General features: G+C 41.8%; 2 non-coding genes across 2 annotated transcripts; both read left to right on the forward strand.

Moving 5' to 3' along the window:
- Positions 1-231: 231 nt before the first annotated feature.
- LOC138245363 (5S ribosomal RNA) lies at positions 232-350 on the forward strand. Its single transcript, XR_011193973.1, has one exon. It is a non-coding gene; the product is annotated as a 5S ribosomal RNA (ribosomal RNA).
- Positions 351-11827: 11477 nt separating this feature from the next.
- Positions 11828-11910, forward strand: trnal-uaa (transfer RNA leucine (anticodon UAA)). Its single transcript has one exon. It is a non-coding gene; the product is annotated as a tRNA-Leu (tRNA).

Consider the following 11910-nt stretch of genomic DNA (forward strand, 5'->3'; position numbering starts at 1 on the left):
CACAGCAGCAGCTCTCCACAGCAATCCTCTATAGCGCCCTTTCTCCCGCAGCTCCGTCCTCATTGGAAGGAAGCAAGAGTGAAAGGCTGAAGTGAAATAGAGCGGGGATGAAGGCAGTGAAGAGAGAGAACGTGGGAAGAAGAGAAAAACCCAAGGGAAAAAAAGCAGCGTCGTAAAAGAGGTGACGGAGCTGTCCTCTCTATAAGAAGGGTGCCAGCGAGCCTTGCTCTCGCTTATGGCCACACCCCCTTGAGCACACCTGATCTCATCTGATCTCGGAAGCTAAACAGGGATGGGCCTGGTTAGTACTTGGATGGGAGACTGCCTGGGAATACCAGGTGCTGTAAGCTTTTAAGCGCAGGAGGCGCCCTATCCCCGCTCGCTCGCTCATTCACCTGTTCACATGTGCAGTGCGGCTTGTCCGTCTGTTTATTTGTCAGCTTTGGCGAGACACGGGTGCTTGTGTATTAGCGTGAGCGTTTTTTATTCTGATCAGGAACAGTTTTACAAGTCCGCAAAGGATCGAGGAAAGGTTTATCGCCAGCTGAAAGTGGAGACTTGTTCGGCTGGCGTTCGGGGAGTCGCGTTTTTCAGAATTGTATTGAGATCGTTTTCCACAGAGCTCAGATGTCAAAGCACAGCAGCAGCTCTCCACAGCAATCCTCTATAGCGCCCTTTCTCCCGCAGCTGCGTCCTCATTGGAAGGAAGCAAGAGTGAAAGGCTGAAGTGAAATACAGATGCAGCCATTCAAAATGAGCGTTAAAAACCCGCGGTTCAGTAACGAACCCGCAGGGCACCGTAGGGCACCGCGGTAAGTGATTGGCTGGCCAAAATGACCGACAGGGGCACTCGTGGTGCATTGGTTGGTAGTGAAAAGATTTAATCATTTAATGTCTTTACTGTGCACGTTTCAATCCGCTTAGTTTTGAATATTTATATGGAATTTTACCACTAAAGGGAAATTTTAGTAGCTGAGCATAAAAAGAAGAGGAGCATAACGCATCTGAAGGTCATAAACGATATTAATTTAGGAACATAAACATTACTGTATGTACATAAACTGTACTGTGTATGGCTGGTCTTGATAGTTTAAAGAAAAAATACACACCAGTCTTCCATTTCTCCTTAAACATTTTAAGCATGAAAGTTTTATGAAACGGTACCCAAATAAGTGATTGCTGTATAGAATTAATTTTAATTTTTAAAAATTATTTAACACGAAAATTAAGCTGTTTACATCTTCCGCCTGAGAACAGTCACCCGTTGCTACCCAACGCAGAAACACAGCCACTAACTAGCAAATAGAGGACATTAGCTAGCCAATATGATAAAGAAATAAATGATTATTTTGTTTATTTCTTTTGCAAATTTATTTGGACATTTCCATCAATTGTACAATCACTTGGAAACTGTCCAATCCCTAGTTCATCAAGCATTTACCGGTCTGGCGCCGGTCTATGTCTTCTAGGATATAATGCCAGCGAACTCTTGTTTTTATGTCCACTATAACTACGCTGGGCAAATGTTCTGAGGTCAAATTCTTCCAGCACGGGGGTACCTTTAAAGCGGAGACGACGGCACCGACATTTTTTGGCGCGCCTTCTCTTTAAAGCCCTGGCCAAATATGAAGACAGTACGTACAGTTATAATTCAAACGGAATTAAAAACTACACATCCCAGTTACCATGGTGGTGCTTGTGATCATTGCGTTTAACCAACGAAACAGGGCGAAAAATCAGTCACATGACTTTGGGCCAGAGTTTCGAAAGCTTAACCTATCAGCAACAAAGCGAAATTTACATGATAGGCTACCTCAAACTGTCAGTTACATGACTGTGTATGTCGCTTAAGCCACTCCTATTTGGCATTTTAGTTATGGAGGCGAGAAGACGCCCCCCCCCTCTGGGTGTCTGATTTGCCGCCATCTTTAACTGTTCGGTGTCCAAATCGGAGTAGCTACGCGTACGAAATAAAGTTAATCCCAACTACAAAACATATATTTTTGTGGTAAGAGGGTGCAAAACATCAGTATTTACTGCTATTAATTACTGTACGATTTATAGTTGAAATCTGAGCCTAGATATAAAGTTAGATATAAAGTTAAAATCTCGACAAAGCAATGTAGGAAATACAGAGAAAATAAATCCTTTCTGACATCTAAAATCAGTTTGAATCAAGTTCTCTAAAACGAACAAGAAAAAGAGGATTTTCGGAGGACAATTACACTGTGTTTATATAGAATAAGTGATTTATGAGCAATCTAATTTCTTGTTCGTTTAAAACATTGAAATGTCAGCTGCAAAAGATCGCACCAGAAACAGCACTCTCTCTGCCTGTCATAGACGTTCAGGAAAGGCTGAATGAAGTCATGTCAAGTACAATAATTCGGTGATCAATAATAACAGTTGTAGAACAGTATATAAGGAGGATAAGGATTTTGAAGTTGACTCGAAATCTGATAGGTAACCAGTGCAAGGACTTGAAAACAGGTGTAATGCATCCCTGATAGGATTCTTGCTGTCATATTCTGAACATATTGAAGATTGCTCAGTGTGGATTTAATTTCCCCAGTGAACAGGATGTGCATTTATTAATTCTAGAAAAAAAGCCTTTCTTGATTTCTCTAGTTCTTAGTTTCTCTAGTTCCCTTTAAAATAAACTATTATTCCACAATGCAGAGTATTACATGGCCAGTATTTACACATGATATTTGTGATTTAAAGAAATTAACACAAGCAGCTTTTGGAGATTTAAGTGTTGGCTGAGTTATTGCAGGATAAAAGACTAGAGATGTTGGCAAGAAGAAGATAATTTGGGGAAAGCTGAGGAATACACTGATAACAAGAACACTTCCTAATGGGGTTAGGCATACTTTTGATGAAGATGATGAAGTTAACAGACTATATGTTTACATAGATACTGAAATAAGGATTGTATTTTAGATAATGTGTAGTTGCTGGCATTGAACTGTGTGTTGGATGCACATGAATTGAAGGAATGGGCAGACATAGCTGATGCGGATCAACAGAGCCAGCATATTAAGATGTTTATAATTAGAGGCAATTTGTTTAAATAACTAGGTATGGATACTGATGTGCAAGAGAAGTGGAAAGGCTGTTTCCTTAAGCCAGCACTATGAGATATTTTATTCTCAGTGAGATGCTGCCATTTCATAGTGGGTTTCTAACACTGTGTATAGTTCCATCCACACAGTGCCTTTACTTCCATCCATATCTAATCTCTTTATCCAGTACAGAGGATTTGGAGCCTATCCCAGTAAGCAACGGACACAAGGCAGAATACACCCTGGACATATGCCAGTCCATCACAGGACAGACAGACACAAACACACACACACCAGGGCCAATTTTCCCATAAACCAATTAACTTACCAGTATGTTTTGGAGTGCGAGAGGGAGTCATATCACACATATGGAGAAAAACCATGTAACCCAGAGAGAACATGTAAACCCCACACACACAGGATGGCAGGAATTGAACCTAGGACCCCAGTGCTGCAAGATAGCAATGCTAACCACTTTGCCACCATTATAAATGGATGGATATCTTAGTTATCTTTTTAGTTCACAGGTTTGCATGCATAATTTAATTTTGAAAGCCACTGAGACATCAGGTACTACTGTTGTATTTATGAAAAAGAAACAAAACAAAAAACATACTAACAACTGTGCCATCCTACTCCTTAGTTAATACATTTTATTATTCATAAACAGTTAACATTGTTAGCAAAATATTTTGAATTATATTTAACCCTATTTTTTCTTTAGTTTTGTATTTAACTTATTATATGATCAGTCAGACTTAATGTATATTTGAACAATGAAAATATATTTTTACAAGATGCGGGGGAAAGTGCAACAGCTTATTACAGTGCTAAATTCTTATATTATTGATTGCTAATAGTTTATGCTAACACCTAACTTTCTTAATTAGATGTTTTTAAAACAGTGAACTAAGTGTAACATACTATTCAGAAATACAATCGAAAATAGTTTTGTGGTGTTTGTATGGATGAAACGTTTCTAAAATGTATAACGTAACAAAATTAATGTAATGTCATTAGACAGAACAACACGTTTCTGGTTTGTTTTAATTAGCTAGTATTAGTTAGTAGTTAGTAGTTTTAATTTAATTAGTATTGCAATTCGCACTGATTCCCTTGTGAAGATATGGACTTAAGAATATTCGTGCATGGTCAAAAAATGGCATTAAGCACTTTAAATGAATATGGTTAATAATAGTAAACTGTAACATGCTGTAACAAGATCGGTTAAACTGCGAAGAAAATGCTTTCAGAGAAAATGTTTCAGGTGTGAAGAACATAGATCTCCAATGCAATTTCAACAAAAACCTGTTCCCACACACCCTGCCCCCACTACCATTAGAATATACACAAAGCACTGAAATCTTTCGAGCTAATGATCAGGTGACCCGAGAGAGAGAGAGAGAAACACCAAGGGGTGCGGAACCAGGGAACTATTTACGTGGAAAACGGGCGATCTCCCCAGACTGTCCGCCCGTTTCACTGTTACCTAGCTACCTCTTTATTTAGAACTCACTAACACTGATTTTTAGTTTAGAAGGATTCAAGTAGGGTTTTAGATGAAAGGCAGCGACCTTAATCAAGCCCAAATCATAATTGAACCCATTCAGAGCCTACATTACATTTTAGCATTTCATTCTGAGCAGAAGACCCTCACACCTGAAGAAGACTTGCATTTTCTCTCTTCTCTTTTAAGCATGTGTACAATGTGTAATACAATTACAATGTGTAATTACAATGCTGTAATACAATTTGAATCGTATGAGGGTGAGGGGGGGAGGTGTCTTTCACTGGAAATCTCGCCTGCTTCTACTTTACGAGTACAACCCCCTCTCTGCCGGAGTGCTGGCTGTGACGAATTAAACCGGTTTCACAGGTTTCAATCACAGACCATGTGACATGGGAGTCAGGAAACTAACACACAGCGTCACCGGATTTGATAACGCTATAAAAACGCTATAAAATAATGTGACTAGGCACAGAACAAGTTTATAGCACAGTACAATAATAAATGTTGACCATGACTTTAGAAGCATAAATTGCCTTACACTCAATTTAAACACAAGCTGTCTTTAGCCCTCTAAGCTGGTTCATACAGAAATGTAGAGATCCAGGCTCAGAACACACAGCTTCATTAGCTTCATTAGCGAATACATATGCAGGACAACTAGAGAAGACGTTTTACAGAGGATGGATTTTTAGAAACATCCCATCAGTGACATCACTGAAGTCAACTCCTAGGTACTGTAACTGTCGTGTGGATAGTTTCACAAGAATCAGACAAAGGTTTAAGCATCGCTTGTTCTAGATAAAACTGCAAAAAAAAAAAAAAAACAACAACCCATAATGTACTTCTTTGCGGGTCTGTTTGCCCAAATCATATATTCACAATGTGAAATCTAGAAAATAATATTACGTAACCAAAATCCGCAATATGGAAACAGAACCTGTGTAATTGTTGATAGATGATGTACTCGTAACATTTTTTCAAGACGAACTACAACATTTAAAAAATGACTTGTATGTACTTGATATCTCTAATCAATCCACGGGTCCCAGCACAAAACGAAACTAAAACGCATACCGTTTCGCGCTTCTTATTAGTTGCTCAAAAGTAATTTGACCTATGAAATGCATAATATAAACCTAGAAACATATACGTGAGCAGTACTTAAGCACTGTAGTATCGGTGTTAAGACATACCTCTCAAATACTGTAAATCAAGTTAAAAATATCTCAAGACCGATTCTGGTCATAATGAAACCATGTTTCGTGTATGTTTTCTTTAAAGTACCGAGACCGGCCATATACTGTATGTTTATGTTCCAAAATTAATATCGTTTATGGCCTTCACACGCGTTGCAGTATGCTCCTATTCTTTTTATGCTCAGCTACTAAGATTTCCCTTCAGTGGTAAAATTAGATATGAATGTTCAATACTTAAACGGGCACAGTTAAGACATTAAATATACATATACATGCTGTATATAGTACAGTTTTCATACAGTAATATGTTTATGTTCCTAAATCAATCTCTTTCATGAGCATGTGAAAGGCATGGTGAATCGATTCTCAAAAATTACTGTACTTTGCATGATTGGAAACAAATGCGTGATTGCGAAATGCTGTGGTGTTACTTTTACAAAGACGGTCAATGAAAAAAAGAATGTTGACCAGGGCAATACTTTGAGTTTACACTTACAGCTTGTCCAAGGTCATTCATTATTAATACTATTAGTAATATCTTCGTTAAAGACTTTGATGGCCACAGCTCAAACATGAGAGGTTGAGCTTTATTAGCTCCACCTTGCCAAAATTCCAGATACTATTATTTTGCTTGTCATATTATAGGAGAATTTACGGTAACTAGCGGTATTTACTGGTAACTTGCGGTAGACTGCGTACAGCGTACCGGAAAATAATGCGGTATCGCCCACGCATTTTGAATGGCTGCATCTGTATGTCCCCCAGCTCTGAGCCCATTGGGCCTGCTGGTGTGACCAGAGCTGCAGCGTCGCCATGCTGGTGGGGGTCAGTTCGGCTTTTCTGTTGGAATGAACAGGGGGGTTACATGATGGTGCTGTCTGTGGTCTGGCTGTCCTGCTGGTCTGGATGAGGGGTGCGTAGTGTGGTGCAGGTTCTTGTCCCATCCTGCTCTTGGTCCAGGTTGGAGGGTTGCACCAATTCTGAGTCTTGTTAGCTGGTATGGATGGGTTTGGGGGTGTTGATACCAGAGTGGTCCAGAGGGGGTGCAGGTGTCTCGGGGGCATTCTTGTTTTTCTGTGAGATCAGGTTGATTCTGTTGGTTTTGCCACGAATCTCCCTCACGCAGTCAAGCGCTCCCGCATTCCTATGAGCTCTCCCCGTACCAAACGTGCACGTGTCAATCAGTCCTCTGATTAAACCCTCATCTTCCCCCCGGTCATTGCTCACGATTGAGATTCTCTCCCGGAGCTTACATACTAACTACACCTTTGCCTTACTACGACTTCTCCCCTGGACCTCGACCCCGCTTTTCCGACTACCGCTTTAGCCACTCGATTTTGTACCTTTGCCTGTTTTACGCTTTCTCGGATCCTGACCCCAGCCTGTCTCTTCGTTTACGCCTCTGCCTTCTGAATCCACACTGACGCAGCTTCTACACCTTCCCGGACTACGACCCCTGCCAGTCCCTCAACTACACTTTCGCCTGTCGATTCTGTGCTACGTGTGGAAGACCGAGTCAAAAGGTCAGGACAGTGACTATGCGTGGGAAAGGTTTTCTGTTCGCACCTAAGACCACTGTCTTAGGTGCAAACTAAAGCCTGTGATTCCTCACACCCATTCAACCAGAGAAAATTGAAACAGATTGTAGGATGCCAAATGGCACCCCCCTGTCCTGTTTGTTTGACTTCTGACACTGCCACTTTCCCTGTATGTTCCTTTGATATGTTAAAGTATTGCCTACTGTATAAAAAAGGAAAGTATAACTTCAGTCCAGTGAACATGTCTTGAGTGCTAGGGGAAACCCTTTCTCTGTGATATGCTCCCCTTCAGCTGATTGTATTAAAGATCTCTGTTGACAATCTCCCAACCTGAGTGAAGACTGAGTTTTCTTTGAAATACGCCTTCCCGGACTCGGACCCATGCCTGTTTACTCCGACTACGCCTGTGTCTCGCGCCAACCCTACCAAGGGCACCGCATTGGATCCCTATCCTCAGCAGTCAGCCCCTGAGTTTCTTGTTCTGAGTGTCTTGGTTACATTCGTTTGTGTGTATAGATGAAAAAGCTATTGAAGAGCACCCCGACACCCCCCACCCATCTCGGTGGAAGTTGCCATGTTCAAAAAATCCTAAAAAGATAATTAAAGTTTCACACAACAAAGCATGACTGTGAAAGGTCAGGAGGCCTGCCTAATGGTGGTGCTGGCCCCACTAGCACCTCTTCCAGCAGCAACCTTAGTTTTTCCCAGGAGGTCTCCCATCCAGGTACTGACCAGGCTCACACCTGCTTCAGTACTGAAGGCTGCTGATTATGGCCAGCAGCCATATCACCCTGCAACTCACAACTGGCAACCCACTGAAGCTAAGCAGGTGTGCGCCTGGTCAGTACCTGGATGGTAGACCTCTTGGGAAAAACTAAGGTTCCTGTGGGAAGAGGTGCTAGTGGGGCCAGCAAGGGGCACTCACCCTGCGGTCCATGTGCGTCTTAATGCCCCAGTATAGTGATGGGGACACTATACTGTAAACAGGCGCCTTCCTTCGAATGAGATGTAAAACTGAGGTCCTGACTCTCTGTGGTCATTAAAAATCCCATGGCGTTTCTTGAAAAGAGTAGGGGTGTAACCCCGGTGTCCTGGCCAAATTTCCCCATTGGCCCTTACCAATCATGGCCTCCTAATAATCCCCATCTTTGAATTGGCTACATTTCTCTTCTCTCTTCCTCACTGATAGTGGTGAGTGTTCTGGTGCACTATGGCTGCTGTCGCATCATCCAGGTGGATGCTGCACATTGGTGGTGGTGGAGGGGAGTCCCCATTACCTGTAAAGCGCTTTGAGTGGAGTGTCCAGAAAAGCACTATATAAGTGTAAGCAATTATTATTATTATTATTATTAATGAGCACAACACTTGATTACAGTAAAAAAAATCATTAAAAAATAAAGAAATGTTCCACAACTCAAAGCAAGCTTGTATAAGGTTAGGGGGCCTGTCTGATGTGTAAAACACCTGGTTGCAGCACTGTGGCTGTTGTGCTTGAAGAGCTATTGACTCGTGAATAGCACCCTCCTATCACCATGTACCGCCTGTCTAATGGTGCCATATTGAAAACCTCATAAAAAAATAAAGAAAAGGGACACAGCCACAGCAAGATTGTATAAGGTTAGGGGGCTTGTCTGGTGTGTAAAACACTTGGTTGCAGCACTGTGGCTGTTGTGCTTGAAGAGCTATTGACTCGTGAATACCACCCCCCTATCCCCATGTACCGGCTGTCTAATGGTGCCATATTGAAAAAATAATTACAAAATAAATAAAGGGGCCGCAGCCACAGCAAGGTTGTATGAGGTTAGGGGGCCTGTCTGGTGTGTAAAACATATGGTTTCAGCAGTGTGGCTGTTGTATTTGAATTGCTATTGAGCCATGAAGCAGACCCACCTATCTCAATGTCTTACCTGTAGTGTTACCTTCAGAAAATCATAAAAAAATAAAGAAAGGGGTCACAGCCACAGCAAGGTTGTATGAGGTTAGGGGGCCTGTCTGGTGTGTAAAATATATGGTTTCAGCAGTGTGGCTGTTGTATTTGAATTGCTATTGTAGCGGCAATGCTTGTTAATAAGACTTAAGCGTTGGTATGCTGTCCTAAAGGAGGCCCCATCTCACCCTCCATCTCTGTGGTGCAGCCACAGAGAAAATATTCATGCAGGCTGATTTAAGATGTTTTCTTTTGATAAGGAACAAGCTCCCAGACGGGGATGCAGTTAGCTAAGCCTGGCTATCATGATCAATGGTCATCCATTGGCGCCTATCAGTCTAGGGAGTGCCGAATGGACATCTGGACTGCATTCCTAAGTGTCAAGAGTAAGTGAATTATATCTCATCTTGACCAACCAATCAGGGACTGGCAGGGCGTGGTAATACCATGTGGGTCTCCAATGCCCGCCAAACTCTCAACCAATCAGCACACATCTGGGTCTTGGTCAAAAAGGGAGCGCAAGCTCAGATCGGGGCTCTCCTTGGCCATTTTCGCGCATCCTCAGAGACAATCACGTGACAACTGCTGTTGTCTGCAAAAGGACTTGGACTTTGTTCTAAGCGCGAGGCCGAGGATCCCGTACGTTCTCAGAATTCTACCAACGTGAATGCTTCGCTTGATCAACGGCAGCCTACAGTTGGACCCTCGTTGACAACCTGAATAGCTTATTCAGAAGCAGCGCTGGACCGGGAACGAACCAGCTTCTTCCCGGGCAAAAGAGTGACTTGTGAGGACTCGCGGTCACACTCTGTGCATAGAGACTTTCTACTAGCCAGCCGGACTCCTGGTAGATCCCCTCAGAGCAACAACTGCCCTGCGCGCCGCAGTCAGATTCCTCCGCCCATCCTACTCCGAGCTGCACCTTGACTGGTTGGCCGGTAGACAGAGGACGCCGACACAACGCCCATTGGACAACCGCTGCAACAGAGGCTGCAACAGAGCCTGTCAGCTGGTTTGGTGTTCGTGGCGGGAGATTCCAAATCCATACACAGTGGATAAGTAAACCCCATGTTCTACATTGCGTCTCGAGAATTCAATTGTACCTCAACACAAGTTGTTATCAATTTAATTCATGAGTAATGTATTTACTTCCGAGTTTAGAGTAACAGTGGGTAATAACACTGGTTAGCGATTTGGTAACCGAACGATATATATTGACATATATTCTCTGTTGTGTATCTCTTTGTGTTTGCATCTCTTCGAGATTATATACCTTGTATATTGATAACCCTCACAGTAAGGTCTGCCGCTCGTATCCAGGCAGACTAGTATATCTTTGGTGCACAATTTATATTAATAATTGTATCTCGTGTATCGAACCCGTGTGTGTGTGTTGTTAGTTGTTTGACGATTGATTTTCTAAAAGCTACAACGAACAACCTCGTGATTACTGTTACAATTAATAATTGTAAACCCATCAAACCACTACACTATTGAGCCATGAAGAAGACCCACCTGTCCCAGTGTATTACCTGTAGTGTTACTTTCAGAAAATCATAAAAAAATAAAGAAAGAGGCCACAGCCACAGCAAGGTTGTATGAGTTAGGGGCCTTGTCTGGTATGTAAAACATATGGTTTCAGCAGTGTGGCTGTTGTATTTGAATTACTATTGAGCCATGAAAAAGACCCACCTATCCCAGTGTATACCTGTAGTGTTATCTACAGAAAATCATAAAAAATAAAGGTTCCACAACCCAACACAAAGCTGGGAAAAGTCAGAAGACCTGCTTAGTGTGCAAAACACTTACTTGCAGCATTGTAGGTGCTGTGATTTAAATGCTATTGGTTTGTGAACAGAATACCCCTATCCCAGTGCATTGTGCCATATTAAATAAAAGCACAAGAAAAAGAGATTCAGAATGAAAAGCTGTGTCAGTGTTCTGTGTAAAAAATCGGTTTGAACATCATGGGAGCTGTTTTTAATAAGCTGCTGAGTAAAGAATATTTTAATCTTCCTGCTGTCAGTAGTATTGTCAATATAGTTGACCCTTAACTGAATTAAAACAGGGCGTAAAGGAAGGGTTTCAGAAATCAAACAAAGCTTTATTTCTGTGCTTACAGTCTGGGTAATTGGAGACTGCACTGTTCTGCTTCCTATGGTCATATACAGGTTTTTCGCACGAAGCCATATTGAACAGTGTTTCTCACGTTGTGAACGTCTGTACACAGCGGTCCTCCGGGTTCCAGTAAGTGCGTAATTATGCATTGATGAAAAACCGGAGGTTTAAAAAAAGATAATTAGCCCACTGATAGTTTGATGTAGAGGCTTTGGAAATATCCACAAGTCTTGGTCTTTAAAATGCATTTGGTTTGACGGCGTTCTGTGCTTCCATTGGGAAGATATGGACAAAAGAATATTCGTGCTCGGTCAAAAAAATGTCATAAAAACGAAAAAGTAAAGAAAGCATTCACAATGTATTTTATACACAAAGGAAGTATTCTCGCAACTCTAAGAGGTTTTGTGGTTTTATATTTTTTAATTGTTGAATCATATTTAAATGCTAAACAACTGAAGAGCATATCGTTGTAGACCAGGATGGTCGAGTGGTTAAGGCGTTGGACTTAAGATCCAATGGACAAATGTCCACGTGGGTTCAATCCCCACTCCTGGTA

This window comes from Lepisosteus oculatus, chromosome 14 (assembly GCF_040954835.1).
Source record: "Lepisosteus oculatus isolate fLepOcu1 chromosome 14, fLepOcu1.hap2, whole genome shotgun sequence".
Taxonomy (NCBI): domain Eukaryota; kingdom Metazoa; phylum Chordata; class Actinopteri; order Semionotiformes; family Lepisosteidae; genus Lepisosteus; species Lepisosteus oculatus.